The sequence below is a fragment of the Puntigrus tetrazona genome, chromosome 15 (genome assembly GCF_018831695.1).
Source record: "Puntigrus tetrazona isolate hp1 chromosome 15, ASM1883169v1, whole genome shotgun sequence".
Lineage (NCBI taxonomy): Eukaryota > Metazoa > Chordata > Actinopteri > Cypriniformes > Cyprinidae > Puntigrus > Puntigrus tetrazona.
The window spans coordinates 6,755,191-6,767,291 of record NC_056713.1 but is presented as its reverse complement, the minus strand read 5'-3'; positions in this window follow the sequence as shown (position 1 = coordinate 6,767,291).

Below are 12,101 nucleotides of genomic sequence, written 5' to 3'. Positions count from 1 at the left end.
TGTTCCCTATCAAAAGCTACTCTCGATGCTGCGCTGAATGCGCTAATGAGAACGCCTTTTGTTCGACCGGTTGTTGAAGCACGTGTGTCAAACACGCCAAAGTTTGGCTTATATAACCTCGGTCAGGTGACGTCACCTGATCACGAACACCTGGAGGTTATAAATAGATGTGACGCGGAAACATCCTCAGGTCCTTTGTCTTCAAGGACCGCATTTTGTGTGAGTGTGTGTGAGGAAGAAGGAGAAAAAAAAAAAAAAAAAATAAATAACTAAATAAAAAAAGTATATATAAAACATATATAAAAGAAAAGAAAAAAAGTATGACGCATCAGGAAGGGAGATGCTTGCCTCCGTGCAGAGGCAGCTCTCCGAGGACGATCGTCATAACTTTTGTTTCGAGTGCTTGGGGAAGAGCACGCGATCCTCGGCTCGAGGCGAGTGCGAGCACTGTGATCTGTTTTCCATCAAGGTGCTTCGCCCGCCGCTTTTTTAAAGGAGGATCGAGTGGATCGCGTGCCGATCTGGCTGAGCCACGTGAGACGGACCAGGCCCTTTCTCTCGCGCTCTCGCCGGATCGCGAAGCCCTCGCGTCCGTTTCTCTATCGCGCCCCGGCGCTTCTTCTGAACGGACCGAGGAGACTTCATCTCTTGCTTCTGGGAAGCAGAAAGTGCCACCACAGAGCGCTCCTCCCGCGACAATAAATCGTATGAGGAGCTACTCGAGGTGGTAACTCATGCAGTCGAAAGATTACATCTAGACTGGCCCCAGGAGCGAGAGAACCCCAAGCGCTCGAAACTAGACGACAGATTTCTGTCGGGTGGCCGGGGGGAGGGGCCTCAGCGACGGTCTCTCCCCTTCTTTGACGATCTCCACGAGGAGTTGGTGCGCTCGTGGAGTAAGCCTTATTCGTCCCGTGTCTTCGTGCCATCGACGCCGATTTATTCGACTATCGTGGATGCGAAGGCACGGGCTACTCGATGATGCCCCAGGTGGAAGAGACGCTTTGCGCTATCTCTCCCCTGGGACTTCATCGTCCCTAAAAAAACCGACCCTCCCCACCAAGCCGTGCCGTATGACATCTTCGCTGGTGGGGAAAGCTTTTCAGGCAGCGGGTCAGGCTGGTGCTTCCCTGCACACCATGGCGGTCCTGCAGGCGTACCAGGCTGATCTGCTGAAGGACTTGAGCACAGGCGGGTCCATAGATGAAGAGGCGTTTTTAGAGCTGCGCCGAGCCACAGATCTGTCTCTCCGTGCGACCAAGCAGACGGCCCGTGCCATCGGCCGTTCTATGGCTGCTATGGTGTCCACGGAGAGACATCTGTGGCTCAACCTCACGGGCATCAAGGACAAAGACCGCGCCATCCTCCTTGATGCCCCTGTCTCGCCTTCCGGCCTATTTGGCGACTCAGTTAATGCCGTCGCCACTAGGTTTCGGGAGGCGAAACGCTATGAGGAAGCGTTCGTGAGGTTTCTTCCCCGCCGTGCTCAAGAGTCGGGACCGTCGGCCACCCGGTCCCGACCAGGTCCGGTTCCTTTGAGGCGTGAGGCACAGAGGGACAGTGTGGCGAGCCAAGCACCCCCTCGTAGAGACTGGGGTGCGGCTCGCCGCGCTTCACAGTCCGCCGCAAGGAGACCGGACCTGCGGAGCATAATCTTCGCAAAGAAGAAGTCCTGATGCTGGTGCACTCAGCACCGTGGGGTGCCTCGGGAGGGAGGCGCGAAAAATTCCAACAGAGAATAAATGCTCCTTCCCGGCACCCTCAGGAAGCCATTGTTCAATCTCCGCCGCCACTGGTGTTTCGGGGAGCAACGGTTTCCAACGAAACGTTGGATGTTCGGTCGCCTCCTGCCACGTTTCAGGACGCCGAACATCTAACAACCCCCCAACAAAATGAAGTGTCAAAATTAGTGCCCCTTTCAGAGAAGCTGGCAGCGTGGAAGCTTCTGCCAAATATCTCCCCATGGGTCCAAAAGACCATAGAAAGAGGCTACAGGATTCAGTTCGCATATCGCCCCTCCGCTTCAACGGCGTGATTTTCACTTCCGTGAAACCGGAACGAGCGCATTTGTTGATACAGGAGTTGCAAACTCTGCTGGAAAAAGGGGCCATAGAACGTGTTCCTCTACCAGACAGACAGTCAGGCTATTACAGTCTGTATTTTCTCGTTCCCAAGAAAGATGGGGGGCTGCGTCCGATTTTAGATCTTCGAGGATTGAACCATCACCTCAGAACATACAAGTTCAAGATGTTAACAATAAAAATGATTGTTTCTCAAATCCAACCGGGCGATTGGTTTGTGACAATCGATCTAAAGGACGCATATTTTCACATAGAAATATTGCCACAACACAGGAAGTTCCTGATGTTCTGGCTCAGTCTCAAGAGCTTGCGCTTCGACATCGGGATGTCGTCCTAGCTCATCTCGGATCGCTGGGGTTGAGACTCAACGCCAAGAAAAGCGTTCTCTCCCCTGTTCAGAGGACAACATATTTGGGGTCGTATGGGATTCGACCACGATGCAGGCACAGCTGTCTCCTGCACGCCTCAAATCCATTCTAAACACCCTAAAGAGCATCAAGCTAGGCCAGAAAGTCACTCTTCATCACTTTCAGAGAGTTCTAGGTCTCATGGCAGCTGCTTCCACAGTGATACCTTTGGGCCTCCTGCACATGAGACCGTTTCAGTTGTGGCTCAGAGCCAGGGGATTTCATCCAAGGGCCAATCCCCAGAGGCAAATAAGGGTTACGCGTCGAGGGCTTCGTGACTCCTATCTATGTGGTTCAGACCCCGGTTTCTGACCTTGGGTCCCACTCTAGGTCCGTGTTGTCGCCGCAAGATGCTAACGACAGACGCATCCTCACGGGTTGGGAGCGGTCTTAGATGGCCGTCCAGCCCAAGGGATCTGGAGAGGTCATCTTCTCGAATGGCACATCAATTGCCTCGAAATGAAGGCTGTATTTCTGGCCCTGAAATACTTCCTCCAGCAGTTGAGAGGCTACCATGTCCTAGTGCGGTTGGACAACACGGCAGTAGTCTCTTACATAAATCGCCAGGGCGGACTGCGGTCGTGCCGCTTGAACGAGCTAGCGCAGCAGGTTCTGCTTTGGGCGCAGGACAAGTTCCTGTCCCTCAGGGCAATTTATATTCCCGGTCACATGAACAAGGGAGCAGACTTGCTGTCCAGACAAGCTGTGACACATGGGGAATGGAAACTCCATCCCGAAGTAGTCAGTCAAATCTGGGAAAGGTTTTACGAAGCAGAGGTGGACCTCTTTGCTTCACAGGAGACAGCACAATGTCCCCTCTACTTCTCTCTGACTCATCCAGCTCTCCTGGGTCTGGACGCGATGGCCCATGTGTGGCCCAGAATGCGTCTTTACGCATTTCCTCCGATTGCTCTGCTCCCCGGAGTCCTAGCCAAGGTCCGTCAACAGGGGTCTCGCCTCTTACTCATAGCGCCCGCTGGCCACCAGAATATGGTTCTCAGATCTAATATCTCTCTCGACGGCTCGCCGTGGGCGATTCCGGTGAGGAGGGACCTTCTCTCAGGCACAGGGGACAATATTTCATCCCCGTCCCGAGCTCTGAATCTTCACGCCTGGCCCTGAGAGGGACCAACTAAGTGATGCTGGCCTTTCAGCCAATGTAATAGAGACTATTCTTAGCGCTAGGGCTCCCTCCACTAGAAGAACATATGCCATGAAATGGCGCATCTTCGAAGGTTGGTGTAAAACACTCCATGCAGACCCAGTTTACTGCCAGATTGTTTCAGTGCTAGAGTTTCTGCAAGAGAAAATGTCCTCAGGCACACATCCTAATACTCTCAGAACTTACGTGGCGCCATTTCGGCTTGCCATGCTCTGATTGAAGGGGCTTCCATAGGGAAACACCCTCTAGTTGTTCGCTTCATTCGAGGAGCTAAGAGGTTGAGGCCGCCCAGTAGGGCGACAGTTCCTTCATGGGATCTAGCTATAGTGCTTGAAGGCTTGGTGGACACCCTTTCGAACCACTAGAGTCAGCGCCTGTCAGGTTTCTGACCCTAAAGATGGTTTTTCTAACAGCTATTACTTCTCTGAAGAGAATTGGGGATTTGCAGGCTCTGTCAGTCTCGCCATCCTGCCTAGATTTTGCCCCTGGGCTGGTAAAAGCTATTTTGCATCCTCACCCTAGTTATCTTCCGAAAGTTCCATTCTCGACTATAAATCCGGTCATCCTTGAAGCCTTCTGCTCTCCGCCATTCATGACACCGAGCAGGAGAAACTTCACTTACTGTGTCCAGTACGTGCTCTCCAGATCTACGCCCCACCGCACTAGCCAGTGGCGTAAGTCAGAGCAGCTTTTAGATGCTATGGTGGCGCAAACCGGGGCGGCTGCCACTAGACAGACTGTCACACTGGGTGAGAGATGCTATTGCCCTAGCCTATGAGGCGCGTGGTCAAACTTCGCCTCTAGGAGTTAGAGCTCATTCAACCAGAGGGGTTGCATCGTCGATGGCTTTAGCAAGAGGCGCGCTTGCAGCAAGTCTGTGATGCGGCAGGTTGGTCCTCTCCGCACACATTTGTTAGATTTTATAGTTTGGATGTCCATGCTACTCCGGGCTCGCATGTCCTTGAGTCGACATCCCAGAGTAATGTCTGAGACCTCTTCAGTGTTGCGCGCACACACTACACAACGCTGGGGGTCCAGACACTCCTAGTGCGGCGGCGTTGGTATTCTCGTTCCCATTTGCGCATTCAGCGCAGCATCGAGAGTAGCATTTGATATGGAACGTCTCGGGTTACTTGACTGTAACCCTGTTCCCTGAAAAAGCGGAACGAGATGCTGCGCCTCAATGCCGCACTGTGGGCGTGACTGGACGTCCTTTCAGACAAAAATTTGACCTGAGGATGTTTCCGCGTCACATCTATTTATAACCTCCAGGTGTTCGTGATCAGGTGACGTCACCTGACCGAGGTTATATAAGCCAAACTTTGGCGTGTTTGACACACGTGCTTCAACAACCGGTCGAACAAAAGACGTTCTCATTAGCGCATTCAGCGCAGCATCTCGTTCCCGCTTTTTCAGGGAACAGGGTTACAGTCAAGTAACCCGAGACGATTTCGATCCATATCTAGTTCAGTACAATTAAAACCCCCGCCTACAAATAAAAAGTCATCAGTGCTACAATATTTTAGTACTGAACAAAGGATGTCAAAAAACAAAAGCCTTTGCATTGGTGCAGTGGGAACATAGACACAAATAAGAGTAAAAACAGAGTTTTCATAAATAGCTCTGACTTTTAACAATTTACCTTTCACTATTTCATCTACATCGTATGATATTGGCTTAAAATTTTCGCTGAACAAAATGGCAACCCCAGCACTCACATTTGAAAAGTGTGTATACTGTATTCTCTGTGCTACTATGAGTCTCCTGTAAAAAAGTGATGTGTATATTCTTCTGTTCTATTTGCTGGAGAATCTGTGCTCTTTTTTTGGCGTTATTTGCACCATTAACATTCATAGATGCAATATGTATCCCATTCATAACATAAAAGGAAAGCAAAAAAGAAAAAACAGAAAAATTTTACTTCATCACTCGTACAAGAAGAAGAAACTTTCTTCTTAAACAGCATCATTAATTAGAGTGTTATTTACCTTAACCACTTTTTTCTTTAGCCTATACATTTCTGTACCGGTGAAAAAAAATCACTGGTCATCAGAAATCTTGTTTGATCAACAAACTGTCTCAAATCTGGGAAGTATTCTTGTATTTTTGCACCTCCCCGAGCCAAGTACGTCAGACCAGGTGGGCGAGCCGGCAACGGAGCTCACCACAGTGGAGCAAGCTGACTGCAAGTAGAGCGCGGAGTGGAGCTCCGCCCACTGCACATCGGCTGAGGGTGAGCTGATTCCCCACCTAGGGCTGCTGGATCCCCAAAAACTCCCTCCATTGCCCGCGCCACGTGCGCTCCGTCCCGTGCCCGCGCCTCGTGCGCTTCCCCGTTTTCCCTCCCTCCCACCCTGGTCATACGCCGCCGATGGATCCCAGCAGCCCCTGCGCTCACCCTCAGCTCACCATCTGGAGCTCGCCACGGGTCTGCCGGTCTCCATCGCCATTGAGGGTGGAGGATCCCTTGCCTCGCCGTCCTGCCTCCGAGTCCCAGACTCCTCCTCGGCTCGTAGACCCGTCGGCTCCCCTTGGGCTCCTAGCTCCCTCCTCTCCACCGTGGTCCGTCAGTCCACCAGCTTCACCAGGCTCCATCGTCCCTCCGGCTCCGCCTTGGTCTGTCGTCGACCATCCGTCGCCTCGAGATTCCTCTCCTCCGGCTTCAACTCGTCCATCCATACCACCGGCTCTGTCAGGCTCCTCCTTCCCTCCGGCTTCACCTCAGTCCTCAGTCACTCTGGCTCCGCAGCGTCCTTCCTGTCCCCCGTCTCTGTGTCAGTCGCCGAAGCCTGCGGCGTTGCCTAGGACCTCCAGCGCCTCGACGTCACCCTGGCTCTTCGGCTCTCCGTCTTCGCCTCAGTCTCCTCCGCCACCTGCTCCGCCGCCGTCGGTCGGCCCCATGGAGTCGATGGCCGCTTCTCCTCCATGGCTCCTCCCTCCGTCGGCTCCACCGTGGACCACCATAGCTGGGCTCTGGACCCTTGGACCCTTCTGCCTTCTGCCTGCCCTCTCCTGGGGACCCGTCCTCCACCAGAACCTCCTCCCAAGACCCGGTATCCCCAATTCCTAGTTTTGTTTTATGTTGATGTTACTCTTTAGGTGCGAGGACGCACCTTCTGGGAGGGGGGGGGGTAATGTCACGTCTCTGGACTTTGTTATTGTTTCTGTCCCGTGCCATGTGTTCCGTGTGACCTAATTTAGTTTATTGTCTTCAGCTGTGTAGTTAATTTAGTAATTTACCCTGTGTATTTAAGTCCTGTGTTTTCAGTTCCGTTTGTCCGATCTCGTCTTTATGTGCGTGTGATTTTGTTCCTGTCGATGTGCCTGCCTGCCTGCCTGTATTTATATTGTTTATTTTCATCTCAGACTAGATTAAAGCTCTTTATTTTCGTTTATAGTCATTGTCTGCTCTCGTGCCTATCACACCCGTGACAGTATTATTGATTTGGTTTAATGGTAAATATTTTGCACACTGCGCTGCCGTACATTTCACCAGATTAAATCTAAATCTTAAATCTATTTAATTTATTAATTTATTTTATTTCTATAAAGGACATCTCATGCATTTGTGTATTTGTTTCCTTTTTAAATAAAGAAATTTCTCCAGCTCTAAAAAAATTCTTGCAGTGTTAATAAACACAAAAGAGCTGTTTACTTTAATGAGTAAGATTTAGGCTTTTGGTATTATTTGCGACATAATGCTGTTTTTATAGACATACTGGTAATTTTTAGACATGCTTTCAGTTAGTATTCTAATAATATTAATATTTCGATCAAGTTTTAAATAATTCCTGAGCGTTTTAGAACTCAGCACAAAGTCATGGTTATTGTCACACACTGTGGTTTTGACTGGTGTGTACAAATGTTACCAACACAATGTGTTCACATGATGAGGACTGACGCTTGTGGTGACATTGTGAAGATGTCAAGAGCTGAATATGTGTTTAGAGTTGAAACAATTTCTCATAAAGGAGACACAAATAATATAATCAAACTGCAATTATAAAGATATATAAACACAATGGAAAACTTTGATTCTGTCATTATTGTAGCATGAAGACTGCGTCATTATGGTTATTATATCTCTGGTTCAGTGAAAACACAGAATGTTTATGTCGTTTACAGTCAAGCCATTAACTTACAATAAAATTTAAACACGACTGTTATTGTGAAAAGATATATTTTTGTAACAAATTCAATTCTCGAATAATCAATTTTATTACGGTTTTCCACAGGAAAACAAGGTTGTAGCTGATTGTCTGCATTGCTACGATTGAAAATCATAAGTATGAGGAAACAATGTAGTAGGGTAATAACCTGCACAGTTATAAAGCGTTTATACTGTATTTTATAACTAAAGGGCACCTATTCTGAAATGACGTGGTATGTATTACGCACTTACAGAAAACTTAGTCATACGTACATGTAGGTAAACAGAAACAATGAGTAACGTTTAGGGAGATAAGGAGGCAGTGACATGGAAAATGAAAAGTATTTATACTGTTTGTATGTTTTTAATAAGTGTAACGATTCTAAGATTCTGTGGTATGCGTGACGTACTGCGTTAGGTAACAATATTATGATTTAGTCTTATCGTAATAAGAAAATTCATGATGCAGTATATTTTTACACACTGGGTATTATTACACCATGCCAACATCTTACATTACTGAAACCAATAGTAAACTATAATAGTATAATTTAGTAATAATTGTAAAACTACCATTTTTATTTTTATTTAATATATAAGTACAGCATCTGAGTACTGTGTTAAGGGTTATTAACCCTTTGAGAATTACAGCGTATCTGTCCAATCAAAGTATCTTTTATAGGTATATATACATACAATATGTGTTTATGTATGTTTAGGTTTTGTTTAACCAGCAGCTAAACTGTCACCAACCCAGCAGAGGGAGCTCTTACCTCTGGATGATCTGTGATCACTCCCGCTGCTGCTACTTCCTGTTTGTGGACTATAAATACTGTTGTAGGCCCCTCACCTGCAGGTTGCATTGTTCGCCTGTACCATTTTTAGATTGTTGTTTCCCGAGTCTTGGATTCCTTGGTTTTGACCCTGCCTGCCTGTTGATACTCTAATTGTTTGCTGCCTGTCCCGACCTCTGCCTGTTTTTGGATTTTGTTGTTGCCTTGCCTCTTACACCCCTGTTTGCTTTGATTTGACGCCTGCCTGCTTTGACCATGCCTTTGCTCAATAAAAGCCTGCGAATGGATCCGCACGCCTCAGACTCCTCATTCGTGACAGAATGCAACCTCACACCAGGATCCAGCGGCTTTTCACCCGATCCATGGCCAGGTAGGCGCCTCGCAATATCTTTATTGGCCCTCAAGCAGGGCACCCGATCACTTGAGGACTATACACGAGAATTTCTGGACATGGCTTACCTCTCTGACTTACCTGACTGTTTATTGATTTAAGTTGTTTCATGAGGGAATAAATCAGCCACTCAAGATGAAACTGGTTCGAGAGGGTCCACGTGAGTCACTTGCTCAGTTTATAGAGTTCGCTTTAGTGACTGTGGGGTCAGCTTTCACGCTGGGTATTACAGAGGAAGAGAACACTGCATCAAGTCCTGTAATGGCTGCCTTCCCAGAGCCACTGCACAAGATGGCCGCCGCCTTCCCAGAGCCGCTGCGCAAGATGGCCGCCGCCTTCCTAGAGCCGCTGCGCAAGATGGCCGCCACCTTCCCAGCGCCGCTGCACAAGATGGCCGCCGCCTTCCCAGCGCCGCTGCACAAGATGGCCGCCGCCATCCCAGCGCCGCTTCCCAAGATGGCCGCCTACCCAGCGCCGCTTCCCAAGATGGCCGCCTGCCCAGAGCCGCTTCCCAAGATGGCCGCCTGCCCAGAGCCGCTTTCCAAGATGGTCGCCTGCCCTGATCCGACGCACAAGATGGCCACCTGCCCCGCGCCACGCGGCGCCTCGGCCCAGTGCCCGCGCCACGTGGCGCCTCTGCCTCAGTGCCCGCGCCTCGTGCGCCGCCTCAAGTTATCCCACCCTCCCACCCTTGCCACACGTCGCCGATGGATCCCAGCAGCCCCTGCACTCATCCTCTGCCCTCCACCTGGAGTTCGCCACGGGTCTGCCAGTCTCCATCGCTGCCATGGGTGAAGGATCCCTCGCTTCATCGTCCCGCCTCCGAGTCCCGGACTCCACCTCGGCTTGTAGACCCGTCGGCTTCCCTTAGGCTCCTAGCTCCCTCCTCTCCACCGTGGTCCGTCAGTCCACCAGCTCCACAGGGCTCCATCGTCTCTCCGGCTCCGCATTGGTCGGTCGTCGACCATCCGTTGCCTCAGGATTCCTCTCCTCCAGCTTCGCCTTGTCCCTCCATCCCTCCGGCTCTGTCAGGCTCCTCCTTCCCTCCGGCTCCACATCAGTCCTCTGTCGCTGGGGCTATATCACCAAGCCAGCAGAGGGAGCTCTTACTCTGGGTGATCTGTGATCACTCCCTCTGCTGCTACTTCCTGTTTGTGGACTATAAATACTGTTGTAGGCCCCTCACCTGCAGGTTGCATTGTTCGCTTGTACCATTGTTAGATTGTTGTTTCCCGAGTCTTAGATTCCTTGGTTTTGACCCTGCCTGTCTGTTGATACTCTGATTGTTTGCTGCCTGTCCCGACCTCTGCCTGTTTTTGGATTTTGTTGTTGCCTTGCCTCTTACACCCCTGTTTGCTTTGCTTTGACAATGCCTTTGCTCAATAAAAGCCTGCGAATGGATCCACACGCCTCAGACCCCTCTTTCGTGACATAAACAGTCAGACTAACTAAAAAAACTTTTTCATTTATGTAATGCATGTAAATATTTGAGCTCCAGGATTGTTTAGAGACAAATGTAGCAGTTTAATCTGGTTGTGAATTTCTTCAATAATGACGAGGCTGAAGTTGGGGGTCTCAGTTTTTTTTTTTTTATTCTGCAGAAACAGAGCACACATTAATTTGTTGGACACACGTCTCTCTCTCTTCTTCACTCAGGCTCTCATTAACAGAGCGAGAGAGAATGCATCTGACCCAGTCAGCGGCGAATCTAATTCTAAATGGCGCTGTCAGCGCACCGCACGAGGTATCATGTGCGCTACTAATATGCGCCCCTAATAACACAAAGTTTGGCAAAACTGGTTCCATGTAAAATAATTATGTACACTTCAACTTATCTCAGAACACAATAAATGTACAATAGAAAAAAAAGTTTTGCTGAAGTTCACATTGAATATAGTATAATTATTAACCCAGCTACATACTCCCCCCTGAACTTCACAAAATTTGTTTATCAGGGTGCAATATGAAAAGTTCTCAGAGGAAACTCAAACTGTCAATGAATAGACTGGTCACAGCAGCATATATGCTTCCCACTCTACAGGGAAAGTAGTCCAAACAGGTTGATCAGGCCTATGAAGAACCACTTGCAATAAAGGTGCTCTAAAACACCAGTATACCGACCTTTAGCAAAAGACAGTGATTTGTAAACTCAGTATCCTATGTACTTCAGAGAAAAAGGGCAAAACAAAAAAACAATAGTACAACAACTCCGGAATGTGACCTCAGCATAAGTAACAATTTGATTTAAGACATTAAAGATCTTGTAAACGCACTGAAAGAACTTGTTGTCTTCACATTTTGAGACATGTTTTGAATTAACCTGTTCACAGGCTTCACAAGGCATCCAAGTCTGGTTCTAACTTGTAATGGAACTTGGACAGAAGATGAATCCACAGATTCAGAAGTAAGACCACCCTCACTAACTAGCTCTTCCGGTGATAAGGGTGTTTGTGTGTCAGTCTCCGGTCTATTGGGATGAACGGTAACATCTTCACAACACAAAGGGTTACCGTCTACAGCACCAAAATCTGTCCTTGTAGATTTTGGGTTCACTGCCAATGAAGGAACACTTTCTGACCTAAAGGAAAGACTGACTGAGACATCATCTGGAGCAGTCTTTGCAACCCAACTTTCAGTTCGATCAGCATTGCTGCAGGCTGAGTTGGGTTTTTCAGCATCACTCAATGTTACTCCACTACAATCATCATCTGGTTCACTGTCATCGCTAAATGTGGGTTCAAAGTCTTCAACCTCAATTGGCAAAAAGTTAGCTTGAAGGAGCAAGTTTCTATGAACAGTTTTTCCTGACCACTGTGGGTGCTATGGATGCGATAGGTGTGGCATTGAGGATTGGAAGCAACAACAATATAAGGTGTGGACTGCCATTTGTCTGCAAGTTTTCTCCGTCCAAGTTCACCTTTGTTTGCCACCAAGACCTGGTCACCAACTTCAATACTGCATCCTCTTGTCTTCTTGTTATACAGGTCAGCTTGCCGCCTTTGACTAGCTTCAGCATTGCTTTGAGCAAGAGACAAGGCTCCTTTTAAATCGTCCCTCAGACGTCTCACGTACGTGTCATAATCAGTGATGGCACAGTCCCTTTCTATTCCACTGAA